At 36.5% G+C, this 25,754-nt stretch overlaps 1 pseudogene; it reads right to left on the bottom strand.

Annotated features, from left to right (window-relative positions):
* Positions 1-12,412: 12,412 nt before the first annotated feature.
* LOC145565016 (wall-associated receptor kinase-like 2 pseudogene) lies at positions 12,413-19,102 on the bottom strand (annotated as a pseudogene).
* Positions 19,103-25,754: the final 6,652 nt, after the last annotated feature.

Raw genomic sequence — 25,754 nt, 5'->3', positions numbered from 1 at the left:
GAATTGTTAGGCTTTGGATTTCTTAGTCGGTATGCGTAATATGAAGGAGGAGATAATTGAGTGGAAAACCATATGAGTGGGCCCCACAAACGACTCAATTGGATGGATTTCCCAACCATTATGTGTAATTTAAAGGAGGAGATGAGTGGAAAACCGTATGAATGAGCCCCATAAACGACTCAATTGGACGTATTTCCCAACTGTTATGCGCAAGATGAAGGACGAGAGAATAGAGTGGAAAACCGTATGAGTGGGCTCCACAAATAGGGCTGCCAATTTCACCCAAAACCATGGATAATCGAACTACCCGATCCGATTAAATGGATAAAAACCCGACAAAACACGGATTTTATATGGATGATGGATGGATCGGGTGATGTATCGGGTCGAATTCGAGTGGAGCTTCATCCATCCATCATTCGACCCATCCATCCATCCGCTTATATTTTTTTACAAAATTTAAAATATTTTTTTACCTATTTGTAATACTACATAAGTATATACTTCATATATACTAGTAATATAAGTTAAACTTCGTATAATAGTGTGAATGTTGGAAAATTTAAAGATTTATTTCGTCAACTATATATCAAATTATTAGTTTATGTATATTAGTATTATGACTAAAGGATAGTGTATTTTATTTCACCCGTTGTTCACCCGATTCATCCGCGAATGATGGATGGGTTGGATGTGGATGAAGAATTAAATGGTGATGGATGGGTTGGATGACGGATGGATCGACGGCGGATGGAGGTGGATTACGCTCCACCCGATCCACCTCCGATCCATTGCCAGCCCTACCCACAAACTGTAGGAGTTTATAGGTACTACGCAGCGGAAATAATATATATGAATCATATTCAATAGAGTACCTAATCCAAGGATCGCATGCATAACACACAAGACACATAATCATACCTTTGAAGCGTGAATTCCACGAAGCTATTCGACAGGCAAATCAGGGAGAGAATAGAGCCCCAAGTGTTGCTCCTCTACTTAGTCCACGAGATTCGAACGAGCCGTCCACCAATACTAGATTGGTCGAGTGATTGAGGAAAACCGCGATCACCACCTTTTCGGACAACCGACCACCGCACGAACCACCACCACCACCACGAGACACCACCGGCGCCTAGGAGGAGGAGAGAGCCGTGAGAGAGGGAGTATGAGAGGGGGTTGGTTTCGTGTTTGCTAATTAGGGTTTGATCTAAATGATCAGTTAATTCCTTACTTGCAAACCTAGGCACCTAGTCTATTTATAATCTCATTATAATTAGACTAGGGCACGAAGCCCAATAGCCTCTTAAAGCCCCATATGGCCGGCCACCTAGAGTGATGAGGCCCATGATGGGCCTCGTCCTCTAATGCTCGATCTAGCCCCTTTGTGTGACCTTATAGGATCCGTCCAATTGGGCTTTGGCCTATTTTACTAATCCAAAGATCGTAAGTACCTCTAGCTATGGCAAAACGACGACCCAAATGTCCGGACTTAATTATCTCCATAATTTGATCCAATTAGATATCTAGTAATTGCACACGACGAAGACATAACTCCTTCAATCTCCCACTTGTCTGAGACAAGGGTGCAATATTCAAATTCCTTAAGTCAATGTATATGTCGATTTGATAATATGATTGCATCACATGTCGAGATCATATTAATCTACAAATCGTTTCTTGAAATCTAAGTTAGAATTACAAAACCAAATGATTACTGAGTAATGCATTTGAACGCGGCCACGTATTTTCTGAATTCTCCCTCTTCAAGCGGCCATGACACATTTCCTAATTTAATAGGTAGACTCTATCCAATCTTGTGGCAACAAGACTCCCACTCAACTTCTGAAATGACCGGGAAACACCCTTTATAATCTCCAGTTACGGGCAGACGTTTGAGTGTACCACAGCCATAACATCCATTGAATGAAATCAATGTTCCACTCATGTCAAAGGAATCCACTAATATATACGGAAGCTCTATACTTGAACTTCAAAGTAGGTCAATAGTTCGATCATGCATCATTCATGCATATCCAAGTGATTGACCGAGCATCACTATGCCCCTATAGCCCATGAAACTGCGCTATCCAGTCAATCTTACATGCTAGTCCATTTATTGAAATCATTTATGCCCACTTTAATGATTTCGAACTAGGAACTTAAATAATATATGAATTTTGTTCACCTGTGGGGTTTCATTCAAAAGGTCATCAACCTAGTGAGCCCATCAATTCATAATTATTTTGGACATTTTATTTAATTTCAAACCATAATTAAATAAGAGAAATAATAATTTCTATTTTAAACATAATTCTGCAAATTGATGTATTTTCTTATGTAATATGTTTTCACAAACATACACAACTTAAATTTACATAATTTGCTTCAATCCAGGACTTTAATATGACTTTCATACCTTAGTCTAAGGAAGGGGTTTTAGTGATTTCTCACTCATAATAAAACTTTGCAGAACGTGACCTTCCGCTGGTCAATGATCTCATAACTGAGGCGATATCTCATATTCATTTGTTTGGATTTGTGATGTGACCCTGGCTCCTTTGTTCTTGGGCAAAGGTGACCCTTTAGTCACATGACATTCTAATCCTAACTTCCTCTCTAACTATCCGACTATAGCTTAATATACATATTCTGACATTGAGCATGCAATAGTGCTTTGCTTTGAACTTTTCAAGCTCACTATACTTCTCCATACTAACAAAATATGCATCTAGATCAACTTCTAGAATCATCTTGCCTGTTTGGAAAAACTTGCATTCGTAAAACCTTTTTGACAACTTGTTTACCTTTAACACCGTAAACTAGAAAAATTCCTTTAGCGCTTCTCAAGTACTCAAGGATTTGTTCTTGGCAACTTTCGGTATGCTTATTCTGTATTCGCTTGAAACTTGCTACACATGCACAAGTCATATGTAACAGCTTGCTTTGTACATATTATGGCACATGTAATGGACCCTTTTGCAAAAGCATAAGGTACATTACCTTTACAACTCAACTCTACTAGCTTTTAAAGGCATAGAGTTTTACTGAGTATAAAACCATGAGGCATGGGAAAAGATCCTCTCTTAGAATCTTGCATCTTGAACTTGTCAAGAATCTTATCAACATAAGTCTCTTGATTAGGTCCAGTCATCCTTCAAGATTCACTTTGTGGATTTTGATTCCCAATATGTACTCAACACCTCCTAAGTCTCCCATATATAAAAACAATCTTTCTAACCACTGCTTGACTCATTCAAGCATTGATATATCATTTCATATGAAATGTATGTTAACTACATACTAGACTAAGAAGACCAATTGCTCCCACTAAACTTCTTGTCTCCACAAGATTTCTTTTCATTCTTCCAAGGTAATCAAACTGTTTGATTTCCTAATGAATGTTCCAACTCCCTGATGCTTGCTTCAATCCATAAATGAATTTCTGAAGTTTGCAAAACATTCTAGGAATTCCTGGATTTCAAAACTCTTAGGTTGTATCATATACATTACCATCCATCAAGAACACTTCATGAAGGTGATTTTGATTTCCAAAACTAGAAATAATCCGAATAGGCTTACATAACTAATAGGTTTGACCCCATTTGTAAGACTATCATGGATTAGCACATCTTTACAGACATGGAGTCCATTTTGGATTTCTTGGCTTTAAGCCACTTCCTGAGTTGGCACTTGTCCAAAGCTTGCTTGTAGGTATGGATTCCAACCATTCCAATAGGAAAATTTTAGAATCCACCTCATAATAGAATTGCAACAAACTGTTTGTTTTGATCCTAAGTAACCTACGATAGGTATGAGCGACAATATAATTATTCTCTTCAACTCTTTGAAGCCTTTCATTCTAGTAGGACGATAGAAGTCTCGCTACTTGAATTAGCTTGCTTCGACACATGTTTTATCAAATTAGCTGATTTCATGCGCCTTCGTCTCTGATGTAGTGTTATCCACATCCCTTTGTTGCTCGTCTCGAATCTCATCGAGATTTAACTTTACTCCCACTTGGCTTTGTAGGAAGACATTTCTTTCTATAAAGACATTATCGCGAGCAACAAACATTTTGTTTTTACGCGATTGTAGGAATAATACCTCTGATTTTAGAGTTTATTATGTTATCTTTGTAAACATTTTACATAGATTTCATACTCCCTCAATCCTGTTTAGAAAGGATTACTTTGGAACATTTCCATCCTTTCTACTGCTTTGGTTAAGTTTCTGTTTAGTATATTTGCAATTGTTGTTGTTCTATTGCATATCCTCAAAACGATATTTGTAAATCATTAAATCTTGGATCGAACCATGGCAAGCAAAGTTTGATTCCTACTTTGTAATTGTAATGTTCCTGGATTGTGAACAAATTCAACAATTCCTTTAGATGATCATTTGTTTTGAGTTAAATATTTATTACAACAATCATATTGTGGTGCTAAATTGTTTATCTCAAACTTGATTTTACATTTCATTTTGGAATTTTGAACATTTCAATGATTCCAACTTTTATTTCATTAAGTATTTATCGACATATTTACTTAAATCGTTAATAAAATCAATGAAAAAGTTAAATCTCTTGCTAATTTTGAGTTTATGGTACACTCACATCATATGTTTGTGTTCCAAAAGGTCATTTTAGCTCTTTTACCCTTGGTCATTTTATCAAGCATGACTTCTAATTCTCAAGTGATTCATAATCATATAAGAGTAAGAGTCCATCCATAACTTTGGATGTGCAAATGGTTTATGTGACCTAACCTTACTTTATTATAAGTAAGTTTACTTTGAATCATCTAATTTTACTTTTGTGATCTACTTATATCAATGTCATAAAACCAAAATTAACTCATATCTAGCAAAATGAAAACAATTTATTACCTTGGTCATGGATCAACATTTGTCCAAGCCAAGTAAAACCAAATCAGTATTCAAAACAAGAAAACCGAAATATTGTCTCATCAAAAACTGGAAATAGTTCTAAATGTCATGATAAACTAATCAGAAAATAAAACTATGAAGCTATCTCTGGCCACTCAAATACTTCTAGTGCACCTTCAAGCTCCATCTCCATGCTAGCTTCACTTGTTTGCAGTTCCTGGGCAACATCACAATGTTAAGCTCTGCAACTTGGTATCACATACCTTAGTGAAAGTTAAAATGTTTATAACATAATACCTGAGGTTGATGCTCCATTCTTTTTCTTGAGGAAATCAAGGTATTTCTGGCAATTGCGTTTCCAATGCCCCTTCTTCTTGCAGTAAAAGCATTCACTCTCACTTGCAGCTTTGGGTTTTGGATTCGCCTTAGGCTTTTCAGGAGCCTTGGCAACTTGCTTGCCTTTGCTCTTGGCACTAGCCTTTTGCCCCTTCTTCTTGAACCCCTTTCCCTTTTGAATCATAAGAACTTCCTTCTTAGGTTCCTTAGGGATTTGTTTCTCAGCACTAACCAGCATTGCATGCAATTGATTCATAGTCTTTGCATTCGCAGTCATGTTAAAGTTCATGATAAACTGGTTGAAACTTTCTGGAAGTGAGTGGAGAATTATGTCCGTTGCCAAATCATCACTAATTGGGTACCCCAGTTTCTCCATACTTTGAATTAGGCCGATCATTTTGAAAACATGATCATGAACTGTGGCACCCTTCTCCATTCTACAATCCAGAATCTCACGATGAAGCTCATACCTTTCAACTCTAGCTTGTTTCTTAAACAAAGCTTTGAGCTCTTCCATGATTGAGTAGGCATCCTGGTCTTCAAAATGCTTTTGAAGACTAGGTTCCATGGTAGAAATCATTAAGCAAGTGATAGGCATAGCTCTATCATGAGCTTCCTTGTGCTTCTTGATATCTGCCGCAGTTGGATTTTCTGGCAGAGGTCCTGGTAATGGGGTATCAATGACATCCTCCTTACCTTCAGATTTCAGAACAAGCCTTAGCATTCTTTCCCAGTTGGAAAAGTTTTCCCCTGTCAACCTATCCTTCTCAAGGAATGGTCGCAAATTGTAAACGTTGTTGTCATTGTTATTACGGCTACCCATCTATGTCAAAATAAGGCAAAGTTTAAAATTATGTTTAATTAAAGTACCATAAAAAACATTTATTTGGTAACTTTAAAACACTTTATTCAATAATTAAATGATCCCAATTGAATTTTAAGTGATTCCAAGATCCTTTATTTGTGCAATAATTAACCAGAGTGAGGCCCTGCAATCAACCATTACATTTTCAAGGTGAGTAAACTCTTTACTGATTACAACTCTTGTAACTCTTGGTTGAATAATTAACCATCACATGTTTAATTATTACTCTTAGCTTCAAAGTTCTAAACGGTTTAGGTAACCTTGTTGAATATAACCAATTAAAAGTGTAGATATGCGGTCCTACCCCCACTTCCCCAAGATATATTATGATGCTGTGCTGAGGGCTGACCCATCATAAACGATCAAGGTTTTCGTCGGGTTTTTAATTGGAAAAGCTGCATCAATATTACTGGGATCTAGATTCATTATGTTGTGATTATTTAGTGAACTCTAGCGCATCATCAATCAACATAAATAAACCTAAACATGCATAATCTACTAATGCAATAAAATATGACATAGTATGGCCCCTTAGTCCTAAGAAAACTAGAAATGAAAAATGCTCCCACTTAAATCATCATGGATCTTCATCCACCTTGCTCCTTTTGGGCCTTCACTTCATGGGCTTCTTTTGGGCTAACACCATTTAAATAACTATTCTATTTACATTAAATAAAAGTTATAAAAATACTTAACGGTATGCAGACCGTATTTAGATTACAAAAATACTTCACGATGCGCAGATCGTATTTAAGAATCTATGGGCCATACTAGTCTATATATAGCAACATAATATCATATATTAGAAAAGTGCCATATAATAAATCACTCAACATGCTTGTCTAAACTATAACATCGAATGATCATAATAAAGACAACACATTTCCTAAAATATCTTATATTTTAATCATAATTAGATAATATCATATATTATTCATGACGGTTGATAAAATATCATATATTTAATTTAGTCATGAGATAGAATCAAATTATATTTTAATCTAGAAAGATAAATCATATTTAATCTTCCATGATTATCCTAACTAATTTAGGAGATTCTATCCTAATTACTAGCCAATCAAATAATTTTAAAATCAATTACATCCTAATCTAATTATGGGATAATCACATTATTTAAATCAATTATTATCCTTTTGGAATATGCTCAGAATATCCTCATCAATCTTATCCATAATTAACCACTTTAATTTAGGATAATTATCAAAATAACAAACTAAATATGGATAATATCAAATATAACAACTTTTGAATATTTGATTTTATCCTAAAATAAAAGATTTTATCCAAATAAAACCAACTTTATCTTTTAAACTAAAAGATCATATTTTGAAAATATTTGAACTTATCCAAAATAAAACCAATTTTATCCCAAAATAATTCGTAATTATCCTGAAATAATTTTTCAAACAGAATTTTTTTTTTTTGTTTGAAAAACCGTGACTGCACGGTTGCTGGCCACCGTGGTTGGCTAGCCGGAGCTAGCCACAGTGGCTGGCCGCTTCACAGCAGCCACTGCTGCAAGGCAGCAGCAACCAGCAGCAGAGGCAGCCACGGCAGCAGCGTGCAACGCTTGCACAACTGCTGCCCCAGCCACCAAGACCGCCGCCCTCCCTTCCCCTCCCTCTTGGACCACCGCCTGGTCGGCAGCCGCCGTGGCTGCGCCACCCAGCCGCGGTTGCCGACCTTAAATAATTTTTTTTTGTGTGTTTTTAATTTAATTAAAACAACATTTATCATAATTAAATTAAATTAGTCCATAAGATTAATATTAAATCACATTCAATTTTAAAAATTAGGGTTCATCATAAAATTAATCCCAATTTAATTATAACTTTTAAAATTAAATCTATGATCATACATAAAACATTTTTATGCATAAATCAACCCAATTAAAATTATGAAACATAAAACAAATCGAATTAAATCAAAATCAAGCACAAAAATCATATTTTAGGGCTATAAATTTCGAAATTATTCGAAAATTAGGGTTAGGGTGTTCAAAAAATTCGAACATATTAGGGCATAAATCGGTCCTCTTCATGGCTATTTGAGCATAATTAAATCGCATTTAATCTATTCCAAAAGTTTAATCACATTAAATATAATAATCGAACCATAATTAAATTAATTTCTCCCTCTTAATTGATTATAAAATTATCGTGGACATCAAATAATCGTATTATTATGATCTAGCGCGTTCATGCAAGAGGCTAACTGATACCACTGTAGGAGTTTATAGATACTACGCAGCGGAAATAATATATATGAATCATATTCAATAGAGTACCTAATCCAAGGATCGCATGCATAACACACAAGACACATAATCATACCTTTGAAGCGTGAATTCCACGAAGCTATTCGACAGGCAAATCAGGGAGAGAATAGAGCCCCAAGTGTTGCTCCTCTACTTAGTCCACGAGATTCGAACGAGCCGTCCACCAATACTAGATTGGTCGAGTGATTGAGGAAAACCGCGATCACCACCTTTTCGGACAACCGACCACCGCACGAACCACCACCACCACGAGACACCACCGGCGCCTAGGAGGAGGAGAGAGCCGTGAGAGAGGGAGTATGAGAGGGGGTTGGTTTCGTGTTTGCTAATTAGGGTTTGATCTAAATGATCAGTTAATTCCTTACTTGCAAACCTAGGCACCTAGTCTATTTATAATCTCATTATAATTAGACTAGGGCACGAAGCCCAATAGCCTCTTAAAGCCCCATATGGCCGGCCACCTAGAGTGATGAGGCCCATGATGGGCCTCGTCCTCTAATGCTCGATCTAGCCCCTTTGTGTGACCTTATAGGATCCGTCCAATTGGGCTTTGGCCTATTTTACTAGTCCAAAGATCGTAAGTACCTCTAGCTATGGCAAAACGACGACCCAAATGTCCGGACTTAATTATCTCCATAATTTGATCCAATTATATATCTAGTAATTGCACACGACGAAGACATAACTCCTTCACAAACGACTCAATTGGACGAAAACCGTTATAGGTAGTGGTAGACAAACTTTTGTCATCTTTATGATGTGCTAGACAAACTTTTGTCATTTTACTTGTAATTCTGAAAGAAAAAAAAACAGGTAGTTGTTCACAAAAAGCTTATCTTTGTTGGGTTTTACGGTGTGAGAGCACAATGTGGAACCAAAACCCCCCTCGGACCACATGCATTATTAATTCGACTAATAAACATGCAATTAATAAAGCAAAAAACACATAAGAGAGAGAGAGAGAGAGAGAGAGAGAGAGAGAGAGAGAGAGAGAGTAGGGAGAAGATCATCTTACCCTCGATGCGTGCTTCACTAGAACACGAGCACGACCCTCGAAAAGCTCTAGACACGCACGCGCGAATCCTCTTACTTCACACACCCATGCGTCCGAATAAGGTTCTTATCTCGTAGCTTAGACAAGACTAAACCAAAAAAGGAGTTTTACGAACTTAAAGGTTTTCTCACGCTTTGGAAGATGCCTTATTGAGTTCTACTCAAAGTGTGTAAATTCCCAACTCCCAAAGTTGGTATTTATAGGTAAAGCATTTCCAATTCCATAACCATCTTTTCATGTGGGAGAATTGATAAAGTGAGATAATAAACAATTAATTTAATTCTAAATTAAATTAAATAAGCAAATCAATAAGCAAACAACAAGTGGCAACTTGATAGAGAAGGTAGGTGAGGACCACACGGAGAGGACCACAACTCCCCTTACTCCCTAAGCAAACCCACACACTCACCAATCGGCCCAACCATGGCGCGCCAGCTGGCGAAGCCTGCCTTGGGCACCAAGGCGGCCTTCCTGGCGGCCTCGTCTCGCGGTTAGGCTTGTCAGTGACCCATGGTCGGCTGCCCGCTCACGCAAGCCTTGCATTGCTATGCGAGCTGCTGTGCATGGCTGCTTTGATGCAAGCTGGCCAGCATGATTGACATGTAGCTGGCCTTGCTAGCACTGCTAGCACGCAAGCTTGTCCAACAAGCCATAGCTAGCTAGCACTCGCAAGGGCTGCTGGGCTTGCGGCCTAGCTAGCGTTTAGGCAAGCAGCCCTTCGTAGCCTCCCTCGCATGGCTAGGCTAATGCGAGGCTATGGCTATGACCGTTGACTTGTTGTTTGACTTATTTATTGTCTCGTCGATTCTTAGAATCGACTCGACGTTTGACGCTTTAGGCTTGGAATCCGATGTCTGAATTTGTAAAATCCTTATCGACATATTTAATCCTTAAGATTAATTTGTCACCATAGTTTGGTTTCACGATTGGGTGTGATCCGTAAGGTTCAGTCAGCTTACTAATCGGAAGCGGTCTCCAGCCAGACATTCCGATCACTTGATTTCACTAAATAATTAATTACAAACCCTTTATTGGAGTAATACAGTTGTTTGAAGGACATCATTCCTTTCCATCTTTTGGGTAGATCTACACAAATTTCCTATTTTAAGGTTCTTATAGGTCTAGTTATCATTTAAGTGGGTTCATTTGAACCCACAACCTTCTACATGCCTCCACCCTTGCGAATAACCCTAGGCATCACCAGAGATCAAGTGCCACTAAGGTTGTACTCTAACGAGAGTCGCTGACCCAATTGTTTACTTTTAGCTTCTATTATACGAAGATTTTGAAGGGAATTTTAGGTAAATTTAAGGATTTCTTCACTAATGGAGAAGGGTTTTTTTTTTCCACCTAATATCCATCTTTTAGGGATAGCTCAGAATGACTTAGGGAACTTGAGCTAAGTCGGCGCCACTGTCAGGGATTCACGGGATAAAAAGGTGTTTGCGACAGTTTTTAGGTGAAGCTAGGATTAGGGTTTCGTAGGTCTCTCACGTTTAAGTTGTACTATTTGATTTTGATACTCTTTGTGTGGCAGAGGAGTTGAGTTTCGCGGTTGAAGGAAACTCAATTTGTTGCCTTGGAATCTCCAAAGGAATTTCAGGACGATGAGGTATTTGTTTACCTTAATTTCATGTCATTTCTAAGGCCTTTATTAGTGCATCAAGGACTTACAATATAAAGAAAAACTCCCACAAAGTCAAAGTTTAGTTTAGTTCTGAATTTGTTTTTGTGAGTTTAATCTATCATAGGTTATGTGTTAAACAAAGTTTTTTTTTTTTTCTTTTTTTTTTCTTTTTTTTTTCTTTTTTTTTTGGTTCCATCTAGTTCATTTGTGCTAATTCGGATTAGGAGTTCAACTATGGGTGGTTAGTTTAGTTTGTAGTTTATGATATTTGTCTTGGGTTGTTCCTTTTATCTTTTAGTTGTTGTCCTTTGATTAATATGCCTGTTTTTACATACTTGTTTAGCTTAGGTGATCTTTGGTTTGTTGGGTTTTATGAAGTTTCACTTCCACTTTTAGTAGTTGGTGGTAGACGTCTTAGTTAAAACAGTTTTAGTACCCACATAGAGGGTGTTAATAAAACTATGGTTTGTTGCCAAGAATAAGGGGAAATGAAGGTTTTAATTTGTAAGGAGTGCCTTTTCCTTAGGTTGTCCAGATAAAATAAAGGGACTGTTGTTGGGTTTAAGGACTAGTTCTTTTAAGATTTGAATTTAGGTTAGGACAGGTTTGGGGCCATAGGATGATTAGTAATCTTCCTTTAGGATTAGTTTGTTACGAGTCTGCTTTCGTGTGTGTCGTAATTCTGTTGATTTTGAGACGAAGTAAATTCCATTTGAAAGCTTGCTTTACCCCTATTTGAATGAGAATGGGTCGTAGATAGTGTCATCTTAATTATCCAATTATCTGTGATGATTGTGTGTGTCTTTGCAACGAATTTTTTTTTAAAGAAGGCACCCCAACTTGGTTTTGAGGGTTATAGAGCCTCGATAATGTTTAAGTTATTTCAAGGTCTGCGTAAAATTTCCTTACATGAGTATGTAAAGCAGGGTTAGTAGAGAGGACATGTGACTGACTCGAAGCAAGCCGATTTTGGGCCTTTTTCATCTACTCAACAACTTTCACCCAATTTCAATTCGTGTTAAATAAGGGCCTATTCACATTTACTAAACCGAGCTGAACTGAATTGATTGGAGTTGAACTGAACTAAATTGATTGAAACTGAGCTGAACTGAATATTTTATGAGAGAAGGAAATTAGGAGCTGAACTGAATTGAACTGATTGAAGCTGAATTGAACTGAACTGAAATTAAGCTGAAGTGAACATGCCCTAAGTCCTCGTCATTCCAAAGAAAACAACTTGCATTCTTTGTTTTCGATCCTTTTTATCTTCTGTCCCAAAGCACAATGATGGGTACTTAAGAAAGTAAGCCTTAGTTGTGATGATCACTTTTATCATAACTTAAAGGTGTTGGTTGTGAATAGCCATAGTTTGTTTTGTTTAGCTTTAATCTATCTTCCTTCTTGTTTGTATTATGTAAACTTTATTTAATTTATGAAATTTTATCCAATGTAAAAAAAAAAAAAAAAAAAAAAAAAAACTGATAACCATATGTCAAACAAAATGACAAATTCTTACTATGCAATACTACAAATACTTGACAACATAAAGTCATAAACCCTACTTGCATTAAAGACAAGTTTCTTCATAACTAGTTCAAAAGCAATCTTACAATCAAATGTTAAAGATTTGTAGCTAGATCATCTAGAATTGAATGATAGAGACAATTCAGTAGAATCTAATGCTCTACTTTCTAGGGAAAATGGGCTTGAGCTTACACTTTTGCTTGTTCCAACAAACACTTGTTCAGTTTTTGGCTTGACAAGATCACTTTTTTGTGGTACATGCAGAGACAAGACCCCTTCTATCTCTAATAGAACTTCTTTCATGGTTGGTCTTCTCTTTTCATCCAAGCTTAAGCATTGTTTAGCAAGATCAGCGATAGCTAAAAACTCTTCCTTTGAACCTTCTGGTAGGATTTGCGAATCTATAATATCAAGCACACAAGAGTTTTCCATATGAGAAAGGAACCACGAAGTCAAACTTCGATCCTCTTCAGATGCAGCACGTACTGCCTTTTGTCCCGTTAGAAGCTCAACAAGGACCACACCAAAACTATAAACATCACTTTTTTCAGTAAATTGGTGGGATTGGAAGTACTCTGGATCCATGTAACCAAACGTTCCCATTACACGAGTAACCACATGGGTTTGGTCAATAGCCACTGATCTTGAAGTCCCAAAATCTGATAACTTTGCCCTATTACTTGTCATCCAAAAGTATGTTTGAAGATTTAATATCCCTATGAAAGATAAGAGTAGAAGTCGAGGAATGCAAATAAGCAAGTGCTCCAGCCGAATCAGAAGCGATTTGTAACCGCATTTTCCAGGTGATCGGAAACTCTTCACTTGGATTATGAATATGATGGGAAAGCGTTCCATTAGGTATAAACTCATAAACTAGTAACGGTACATTGGTCTCCAAACAACATCCCAATAACTTTAATATGTTCCGATGATTAATTTGTGACATAATAATCACTTCGTTGATGAATTCTTCTCGTTGGCCTTCCTCTAATTTATTTGACTTCTTTACAGTTATGATTCTTCCTTCACCCAACATTCCTTTATAAACTGTACCATGGCCTCCTTGTCCAAGTATTCTATCTTCATTGAAGTGGTCTGTGGCTTTTTCTAGCTCGTCCATTTTGAAGATTTTTATTCTTTCTACGGCTCCTTCATCATAAGACATTTGTTGTTGAAGTAAGATACCGCCATTTCTCTCAAAATTCAACTCCCGTTGCTTAATAGCTTTTCTTTTTTTGGCCATTGAATGTAACCACCACCCGAAAACTAACAAAAGTATTGATCCAAAAAACACACCAAGTCCTGCAATTCATAAGTGATTTTAATCAAATATATTATTTTACTAAAATAATTTTTCAAAGGTTAAGAGGATTGAACTTGACTACGCCTTAACCCTCATGGGTTCTTTTGGTTTAACACTTAGCTAGCTAGCTAATTTTTACTAATTGTCATTTACATTTCAAAAATAAAACAAAAATAATTGTCGACTAGCCATGATACTAACACTATAAGTTGACTAATCATATTTTTTATTACATTTATATAACAATAAAAAAAAAATGTTTTAAAATATATGTTGAGATTAACACTGTGCACTGTTCATCAAAATGTAGCAGCTGTGAATGTATTTGTTAGTTGAGGTAATAAATGCTAATTGTGATTAGTTGTTAGTCGTTAACAAGTTGTTAATTAGCTATGACTATGTGAGTATAGATTATTACTCCCAAAGTTCTTATTAGTGCATCACTTGTATATGTACTGAGAGATAGGCAAGCGAATTAAAGTGAATTTTCTAATGTGCAAATGTGTAAAGTTGAAAATATAGTATGTTGATAAAAATATAAGTGAGGATATTTTATTCATGCATTAAGAGAATATGAGTAGCGATGTAAACAATAAAAAATAGAGTAAAAATGGAAAAAAAAAAATAGTAAGTGGGGTTAGTGGAATTAGAGCATTATCAGCAATGGGCATTTTAATGCTTAATTAATCTCTCTCTAATAACTTTCTCACTCCTTTTCCTCATGGGGGTTTTGTTGATCATGAAATTTTTCAACCAAAGGTAAAAAAAAAAAAAACAAATAATAAAAAAAAAAACTCCCCCCATCCTCTCTCTTACTTTTCCCTATATTAATATTTTTGTAGTGTTTAATTGTGTTATACTCCTATTAATTTATAATATTTAACTAAATTTTTTAATGAATAAATGATTTACGATTATAATATTAAATACTATTAATTTTTTAACGACAAAGTAATTATTTTACTTAAGTATATTCTGTGACGTACATCCATAATTTAACAAGCCATTGAAATCAGAACAATTAAAATAAATCCAATAATTAACGTGTCATTAAAAATAAATAATATTAAAATGGTTAATATTTTGCTAAGCTTCCATCTAAACGATGCGTTTGGGTTGCTTTTGTTATTCATCCCTCCCCAAAATGCATCGTTTGGGAAGTGTGCCGAGCAAAAAGTAGACAAGTTGCATTGACTGCATGGGGCCCACAACACTTACTGTGGAATTTCGCCCAAAACTTGGCGAATCTTAGTAATGCCCATGGGCATTTTCACTTTTGCCCATTGAAGTAGTAAAAAAGGAAATTTTGTATATATATGTGTAGATATTTTTATTATACTTCGTATTACTGAAGGGGGATGGGGGCTGACAAGTTGGTGTCCAAAATATGAGCTACGAACAATACCCTCTTTTACTTTAATTTTTATTTTTAAAAAATACTAAAAATGACATATGCATTAAAAATAGTTAGTGATTGATAAACTTTGACATAAATAATAAAGAAAGTTACTGTCGACAATTAATTGGTTGTCGAAGAATAATAAGTAGGGCAAAAAGAAAAAGGAAAGCCTAAATTCGATGCTGAAACACCTAACTTAAAAAAGGCAAGTAATGATCATGTGCCCTAAAAAAATGGTTTATTGTCCCCCTAAATTATTATTTTTTCATCTAAATGTTACTCCTTTCGTTTCATAATGTTAGTCCCAAATACCATTTTAGGTTTTTTCAAAAAGATCTACTCATATTGAATATATTCCATTTTTAACTTAGTATTTATTTCCTATTTTATACATGTTAAATTCTGATTGGCTAAATTAATTGATTGTTGATTGATGACATGACTCTAAGTAAGGAAATTCCTCCCTTGAATTATGCAATTATGATTAATGCTTTCCAAAAAAAAAAAAATCAAAAAATTTAAATAGGACAAACTAATTATGAACTATTTTCCCGTCAAAAAAAAAAAAATATGAACTATTTTTGTACTTTAATTTTATATTCCAAATACTCTTCTTTTCTTATTTAATGCAATTGATTTCACATTGGACTATCATATATAAACTGAGGGAGTAATTTTTAACATGTATATTTTATTAATGTATATGCATAAAAAAATTAAATTTATAGTAAAGTAATTAATTTTGACTTAACCACATGCGTTGCATGAGTATGAGGTGAGTATCTATTAAAACAAGTAATACACTTTTATTTTTTAAAATAGCCGAACAAGGCAAGTGTGATGTTTTGTTCAACTTATTTCAGGACATTGTTACTATCTCAAATAAGATTAGAACAAATAAGTTCATTTTAGAAAGAAAAAAAAAGTTCTAAACGTCATTTTTTTTATACGCTTTTTATTTATTGATAAACATATTTAATTTTGTAATGAAAAATTATGAAAATTACATATTAAAAAAAATAACAAATTATTACGAATTTAACAAAACCCCACTTGATAATACCTGCGTTATTCTGAGTACTGCCCATTAACTATTAATAAGGTCAAAGTTTGAAAAATTTTACCATGTGTAATCGTATGTATTTGTTTGTTAAACATTATAAAGTTGGATCTTATTAGATTCATATTGTTATGAGTTTTCAATATATCAACTTTGTATAATTTTTACTAATGGACAATTAAGAAATTAATGGTCAAAGCAGTGCATTAGATATCGTTAAAAATGCAAGTAAAGTGAGAACAAGTTATAATGAGAACCAAGGCTAAAATGAGAACAAGGAACTAATCTAGGCCCTTAGATTATGCTAATCGGATGGTCCACATGCATCCAATTATAAGTAAATGAAAAGTTAGTAAAAGTAAATGAAATCAGTCATAAAGTAAATGAAATTGCCATAAAAGTTAAAAAACTGAATTTTTTTTTTTGAAAAGATGCGAAATTACAAAAATGTCATTGATGAATGCTGGTGAAACGTGAGCCGTTAGATTGAGTGCGATTAAAGGCTAAGATAGGTTACTAGTTCTCATTATTTACCTTGGTTCTCACATGATCATATATATATATGTATCATAAAAGTATAAGACAAAAAATATATCTGCAATTAATTATACTTTTCAAAAGTATTTTCAGTACTAAACATTTCCTCCACCACTGCATAGGGCTTGTTCTCTGCAGCTTATTTTTAGTTCAGTTCAGCTCCAATTAGTTCACTTCAGTTCAGTTCCTAATTTCCTTCTCTCATAAAATATTCAGTTAAGTTCAGTTAAGTTCTATTCAGTTCAGCTCAGTAAATCAGAACATGACCATAGTCAAACACTCAATCATCTTGTTTAATTATGATTTGATTCGGTGAAACTACTAGATTTTGTTCAAAAGAATAGTGTGAAAAGACAAAGTGATTCAAATATTGAGAAACGAAAGAAGTACATACAACTTAAAATGAAAAGGTTAGGATGTTGATTTCTTTGTTTAACTAAACAAACAACGTAGAGAATGAAAAACTACTTTTAGGAAGTATTTTTAAGGGTTATTTAACACCCTGGGGACGTTCGTTAGGAATATCCCTTTTTAATATATGAAATGATTTTTTTAAAGATATTGAGGAATGGGAGATGATACGTACTTTCCCTGTCATTGGTTTTGGATTAATGATACTACTGTATACTAGCTCTATAGTTTGATATTCAAAGAAAACTTGAATATATTAGGATGGTTAATGAGCACGAGGTGCGATGCACGCGCCATATCTAGTTCTGTTCGAGGAGCACTAATTTTTTTTTTTTTTTTTTTATAATTTTTTTTAAGGTGTTTAGAGAGCCACAAGTGTAATTGATGAGACTCGATGCTAGAATTATATGACACCGGAATGAGAGCTCTAACCACTTGAGTTTTCCCTTACTCTCTCCAAGAATATTTCAAATTTTATAAAAAATAAGCAATGATATACGAGTATATATATATATATATATATATGTATACTTACTGACGACAATTGCATGTATTAAATCATACTGGTGGCTATTAGTGATAATACATGGATCGTCCTTCGTAGCCTTGCCAAGGTAGCCTTCTGGGCATGTAAAATTATAACTTCCAGGGAAATTATGACAATACTCTTGTGTTTCACAATTATTCAAGCGAGAGTCCGTGCATTCATCAATATCTGGATATTAACCCAATTAGCGATTAGTACAACATTGATGCATGATTTATATTGTAGACAAACGTGATAAATGAAACAAGTGATAGAGAGTAAGTATAAATTACTTGATGATTGGAGTTACTAGTGAAGGTAGATTACCTTGACAATCACTAAGGTAGGGATTGGCAACGGTAACCCCATAGCCCCGGTAGGCGATCAACACACACGGAGTTACCTTTGCATAATAATTTTTCCTTAGCTGCTAGCATACTTTCACAATCTTTTGTTCCAATAGACCAATTATAGATCATTGAAAAATTACTGAATAGACTATCCTCAGACACATAGAAATCTGTAGTAAGAACAGACGAGATAGAGAAAGGCAATTCATTATGTGCTTGAATTTGATCATTAGCGACCACAAAAGCAACACTGCACGGATTGAATTTTTGCACACTAGTGTGGTTTGAGATAGACCCAGCGTTAAATGTAATGTTGGATACTCCATCTGGAATGGAAATCAAGCAGCAACCGATTCCTTCACATTTATTGCTGACATCCGATCGGTTCGAGCACCCAGTGATGCACCTCGATTGAAACTGACTATTACTGATCATCTTTGTTCCACTGAACATAGCTTTGGTGTCGCACCCAATGGCACCAGCAATGTTTTTGGTTGTTGAAATAGCAAATCTTGTAATATTACCACTTACAGATCTCAAAGTAAATGGCACACTACGATTAAAATAACAAATAATTGAAATGAAGTTATTTACCCAAAATTCACCATCAAGAGTGTTTTTCTTTATATATCCATTGTCACGAATATCACCATACGATGGAAGTACAACACCGTAGGAAGTTTCGCAAGTGATGTTGTAGAATGGCCCGTCTACAGGGTGACTGTAGTGGCACTTATCCCCTATACCGAAGGGATAGGGGATTGTGACGTTGCCACATTTATCAGGACAACCAGGGAGAGCTAAATGTGAGGTCGTAACAGAAGCATTTTCTTCGCTTACAGAATTATGGTGTGGTGAAGACAATAATAATATTGCTACTAAAATTAATAAACTATGAACCCAACCAAATTCTCCTTGCAACATTCTTTTTGTTCACAAAGTTATGTGATGAACTCATGTATTTTTACAGAATGATTTATAGAACAAGAGTGTGGCGCCCAGGGTCTTTGTCGGAGTTATTATTAGTGGAATTGCTTTAGTATGGCCTTTTTATATATATATATATATATATATATATTTATTTTTTATTTTTTATTTTTTTTTGAGCTTTATCAATTTCTTTAAGGAAATGATTTCTCTCTCTCTTTTTTTTATTAGTCTTTTCAATGTAGCAATATAATACTATCGAGGGATTGTTATAGACATACATTCAGTATTTTTTTTTTCTCATTTTAATGAATGTTTCTCATTTAATCATCAAATAAAGAGTACTAATAATTAACCTTAGGTTAATTGGGTGTATGGTGCAATCGGGTTGAAATAAATTTCACATAATATCTGTGGCCCGTGAATTTTGCTCCTTTTTCTATAATAATTTAGAGCCACTTTGTAATTTTATTACTTTCTCTTTTCTTGAAATATTTGCACTATATGTAAATCCGACAATCCAAACCCTGACCCGAATCATGACCCAAAAACAACGATTTGAACTGATCCAAAACTCAAAATCTACTCAACCCAGCCTATACCTGACTTGAAGTGGAATTGATCGGATACTTGAAGTTGACCCGACTTGACTGTATCCCGACCTAAACCGATACCTGAAAATACCCGACCCGATTTTAACCAGAATTAATTGACCCAAACATCCTCAATACCCGAAGTGACCCAAATTAAAATTACCTTATACTATGAAATGAACAAAAAATACTTGAGTAAGCTAATACCCAAAGTGATCAAACCAATTTAAGCCCAAGTTAATTGACCCGAACCAAATCTTGTACGAAGTGATAATGATGACAACAATAACAGTGATATTAATCTAACAATTATATATTTTTAAAAACACTAATAATTACTCGTATAACATCAACATTAATAAATTTATTTGAATATGAAACGAACATGACCCGAGTCGAACTTAACCCGTCGTTTGAACCCAAAAATTGACCCAACCTGCATTGACATGACCCAAACCAAAAGACCTAAAACGACCTGATTATTAGTTGACCCGAAATCGATCTGATGAAACCCAAAATGACCCCACCCATACCGATTTGATTATTTATTAACCTAACCCGCACTACTACAAAAATGGCCTAAGGAACTGCTCATAAGGCACCACATAAATTACTAATCCGGTTTCTGAATGAAGACCGATTTCTTAGGAAAGAATTAGGAAACCAAATATGACTAAAGTCTGGTTTCTTTGATAAAGAAACCTTTAATGAGAAAAGTCCGATTTCTTAGAATAAAAATAAGGACATGTTCTCTTCAACTTATTTCAAATTTTCAATCAGATCAGCTTTATTTAGATCAGATCAGAACAATTTAGATCAGATCAGATTAATTCAGATTAGACTAAAAAAGTTCCGACTAGACTAGAACACATACTTCATTATTATTATTATTATAAAAATAACAAAAACCTACAAAGTTAATCAATTTAAAAGAAATTGGTGGGGGGGCCGAGACAATCTGGGGCCCCACCCTTCTAGCTATAGCGAACCCGATCCTGTTGAAGATGTGAGCAGCTGCACGAGTACCAATATCCTGAGTCTTAGCGAACGCTTTAAACCGCTTCAGCAACGTGATAGCATCTTTCTCTAATTCCCCCAAAGAAAAAAAGGAGAAAGGAAGAAAACCATAGCCAATAGCCCTACAACGCGCCCCATACTTGTCCCGCTTCTGCTAAGCCACCGCCGACACAATACGACCAGAAACGAAGTCAGACAACCCATATTGTGTCAAAGGTGAAGACCCCGTCAAGTCAACACATACATCAAGGCTTCTATCCCAGGAATAAAGCAACACATCTGCTGGTCGAAGAGCCTCATCATTCCCTCTAGTCAACCCAACATTAACCTCATTTCTTGCAGAAATCTGAGACCGAAAACAAATGTCAACAAGGGTGTCACGAACAACGTTGTTCCGATGTTAATACCAACCATCCAAGCACAGGACACTTCATGATCCCCATAAATATCCCCATCAAAAACCCTTAAGCAAGCAGAACACGGTGTCGAAACGGAGAACAAAGGAACACCCAACTGGTAGCAAAGAACACAACGGTAAGTCTTACCATTCATAGTCTGACCCAAACCTGATATCGAGACCGTCCGCAACCAGGCCGAAGTGTGATCCCCTGCTGGGACTTCCATAAGGCAACCTGACGCGGAGATAAGGAGAAAGTGGAATCCACAGATACAGTGACCTTCGTGAAATATATATCTGCCAGTTTTTTCATGACTTTGGGGGCAGCGATCTCCCTAGGGTTACTGAAAAGGTCAGTCTTCACAGTCCTATTAAAAAGACTAAGAGCACCATCGAAGGTCGGTCTTAGATCAACAATACTAGAATGGCGAAGAAGCATAGCATGTAGACTAGAAGACTACAGACGCGACGCAAGGAAAGAATAATGTTGAACATCACCCGCCGAATAGACACCCAAACCACCATAAGCAAAAGGTAAGGTGGCAAGTCGCCATTGCCAATCACCAAAACCAGGCCTTGAAGCAGTTATAGTGCGCTCCAAAGAAGCCTGAAGGGCCACATCAAAAGAAATATGTGCCGTTTCTAAAAGACGAGGAGGACAAGTGCGCATAGCAAAGTAGAGTTTTGAAATCCTTGTACACGCACGAAGAAGCAACAACTCACATTGGGGATCATCGAGCTTAGAAACAACATCCATTAGCAAAATGGTCTTCGACACTCTCTGCGAAACAAGCTCACCGCAGAAAGAGGAACCAGCACTGACAGGACCACCCATCAACTTAACACCATGCACAAGACGACCAATATCTGGAGGAGAGACACCCACGAGACGGCTACGAGGATCCTCCGAGGGCCAGAAAACTTCCGTTTTCTCAACATTGACATGGAGGCCGAGACGAGGTCCCTCCGCCAAAATTAAATCCAAAGCCTTTCCTACCACTAAGGTGTCACCAATAATAGTGTCGTCATCTAAATACCAAACCTGCAAACATAAGTCTAAAGAATCCGTGATTTAGCACATCAACAAATGAAGAACCAAAGCAAAAAAGCAAAGGGCCTAGAGGATCACCCTGTTGAACTCCTTGACATGACCATAAGGTATGCTCCCCGTAAAACAGCCTGGCCGGAGTAGAGTAACAGAATTCAACCCATCGCGAGAGAGCTGGACAACGGAGATGAACCTCATGCAACAAAGCCGAACAGTCAACCAAATTAAAGGCATTCTTGAAATCCACCAACAACATAGAGAGACCAACATCACCACCACTCGCCTCAACCGAACGATTATTAGCATGAAGAATAGCCTCACCACCCGCCGACACCCCAACACCAAACTGAAGACCTCCTAGATAGCTTCCCAAACGCAGACCAATTAAAGTAGCCCCAACCTTTGAAACCAGACGCCTCCAAACAGTACCCACAGCAATAGCTCGAATACCACCACCAGGCTTAACAAGTGGCGTAAGAGGAGCACTAGCAATGTATTCTCCCAACTCAGTAGGACATTTTCCAGCGAGAAAAAGATTAACCACCTGCGTAATAGAGTCCACTAACTCATCCGAAATAACAACTGCAGCTCCACTCAAGCAATCCATAAGGTGTTGAGCACGCAAGCCATCTCTATCGCAAGACGTACCTCACGGAAAACCACTAATCTAATCCAAAACAACATCAGGAGTAGTAATAAGGTGTTGATCAATGGGAATATCCGGTAAGATAAGAGCCGAAAAGGAAGGGTGCTTAGCTTGCAAATCTGCAAGAGTAGCATCATTATAAGGGGCAAGACCAAAAGACGAAAGAACCCGAAGCGCAGCAGTGTAATGTCTATCAGAAATCTTTCTCTTACACTGCTTAATATTACGCTCGGACAAATCCTGCTCCTCGTCAGTATCCAACAAAGGTGGAGATACATCAGCCAACGTGTCTCGCACAAGATGCACAAAACTACCAGGCTCACACCAAGAACGAATAGCAGAAGGGATACTCATCAGGCATGCCAATCACCTTATCAAGCACTCCTTTAAGAACCCTAGAAAAACTCAAGCGACACTTAGGAGGGATAGATTTTACCAAACGAAACCGCTTTGAGAGTAAACTATCAAGGAGAGCAACATCGAAAGCAAAAAGAGGCACACGAGGCACACTAAGAACTAGATCAGAATCCACCGAAGAAGGACCCTGCGATTTAAGAAAACCGTAAAGAACAAACCTAACAACACCATCCCCCAAGTCAGGTGGGGCCACAAAATCATCTAAACTAGGACCATGTCGACACTTCGTACGAAGAGTATGCGTCCTGAAACACTCCCCACAAAGCCAAATGCCCATACGACGAAAGGTCGTCTCAACCTCCAAGGAAATAGCCAAATCAGAAGTAAAAGAGTGTCGGGTCATATCTCGCACAGCTGCACAACAATGACAGTCACGAAGATGAGTGATCAAAGAGGTTTTTGTGAGCCCATTACCCCGGCCATCACGATACCCATTAAGACCCACAAATGGGCAATGGAAGAGAACAATAGGAGGCATGAACGAACCTCCAGGAAGTTGCTTGACTAAAACACCTCAAACAATCGCCAAACCAACTCACTACACCACCACCGATTGCCGCAACAAACTCGCTACAAACATATGCTACAAATTGCACCTAAAACGATCAATAATCAAACTAGAAAACTACACCAAAACTGATCAAGAAACAGCACGATGCAAACACACTGCCACCTCTAAAAATCTGCCGCCTGAACTACACCCAAAGCACACCAAAAACACCCACGAAACTGACCCCAAAGCACACCAAAAACTGCACGAAAAGTAAGCAAAAAACCTTCTTGAAATTGACCAAAAACCAGAAGCCAAACTGCCCAGATGACGATCAAAACCCGCTGCCGAATAGCAGCCTGAAAAGACGCTTGAAAACACACCAGGAACACGCCGAAAAAGACAGCGGAAACACGCAAAAATCTTGCCTGAAAACGCACCAATTCTGCCTAAAAAAGACCCCTGAAATACGCACCCAAACAACAAGTAAAACCACTGGAAAAATAGCCGTCGACACCACCAAAATGAAGCCTGAAAATCGCAGTAAAGCCGCCTGAAAAATAGACTGAAACTCGCCTGAAAGATACGCCACAAACTGCACCAATAGAGTCTGAAACCACCTGAATTTTGCCTAGAAACAACACCAAATTAGCGAAGAAACAACACCAAAAAAAACTGAGATCCCACGCTGAGCCTGAAACCGCCGACCTGGACGCCTGAAAGAGCCGAAGAAGCTGCCGGAAAAGGAACGAGGAATGTGGAAACCTACCCTAGCTCTAATTGCCGCTAAACGATTATTATTATTAGGGAAATTATCATTGATACACCCCAGTGTAGACACCTGATTGTGTCTCCCCATAATATTTCTTTCTATTTTTGAAAATATTTCTCCCCAATGTCCAGTCTAATTTGGTTTAGTCCATAATATGGGTTTAATAATAGTATAGTTGGATAGGGCTTGAAAAAAGATTTCCAACGATATATTATAAGCTCAATTCCGATGAATAATGAGGAAGTTATGGCCAAAATACTAAATTGGTCTCAAAATGATTTTATATGACCCAATGATCGAGTGGAGGGCCCATTAATTATTATTCCTAAAGTATTAGGAATTAATTTAATTTTCTAGAATAATCTAGAATGTTATTTTAAATTCTAATGGAGTTAGGATTAATAATTATACTTTTATATTATTTAGAAAAGATAAAGGATTTAATTTGGAATAAAAAAAGTATTTTAAAAGATAAAGCTGATTTTAATTAAGATAATTACGGAGTCTAACTACCTAATTATATGGGGAAAAGGACTCCGTGCATAATTTTTATCCTGATTACGCCATCGTGTTGCGAAGAGCCTATAGCATCGCGATAGCCCTATCGCGTCGCGATAGCTAGGGGTTGTTTTACTTCGAGTCAAATTCTGATTCTTTTCTAAGCGTTCCGGATGTTTTCCCTATAAATAGGGGTGTTATTTCCCCGTTTTCAATCATCAACAATCATTTAACTCTCTTCTCTCTTCAAAGCTAGAAGCTTGTTCTTTCTCCCTCCTTCTAAGCCTTCCCTTTTTCAAGATACAATACTGCATTCACGAGTCTTAGACGTACCTAACCAAGCTCGAAGTTGCCTTCGCCCTAGACGTGAAAGGTTGCTAATTTATGAGGGTTTGGTCCCAAATCCCTATTTCAATTATTTAAATTAATTGTTTGATTTAATATTTTCCTTGAAGTTACTAACGTGTGTATTGTTTTGATAGAAAGGGATACGAGGCAACAAAGTAAGTTGTTTTATTGCTCTATATCTTTAGAAAGCATGCTTAGATCATTTTGATTCGTAGTATCATGTTAGGATGTTATTTATTGCTTTCTAGTATCATACTTAGGTTGCTTCCTATTTCTCTTATCATGTTAGGGCTAAAGCTTTGATCTTTGTTGTTTAGTGACAAGCTAGGGTTTGTTATTAATCTTGTTAGTATCATGTCTAGGATCTTGCTAATATTATTATTCTTTGATGAGATTATTATGATGATGATGATTGTTGTTATT

The sequence above is a fragment of the Chenopodium album genome, chromosome 10 (assembly GCF_948465745.1).
Source record: "Chenopodium album chromosome 10, dcCheAlbu1.1, whole genome shotgun sequence".
Taxonomy (NCBI): domain Eukaryota; kingdom Viridiplantae; phylum Streptophyta; class Magnoliopsida; order Caryophyllales; family Amaranthaceae; genus Chenopodium; species Chenopodium album.
This window is presented reverse-complemented; position numbering and strand designations above follow the sequence as displayed.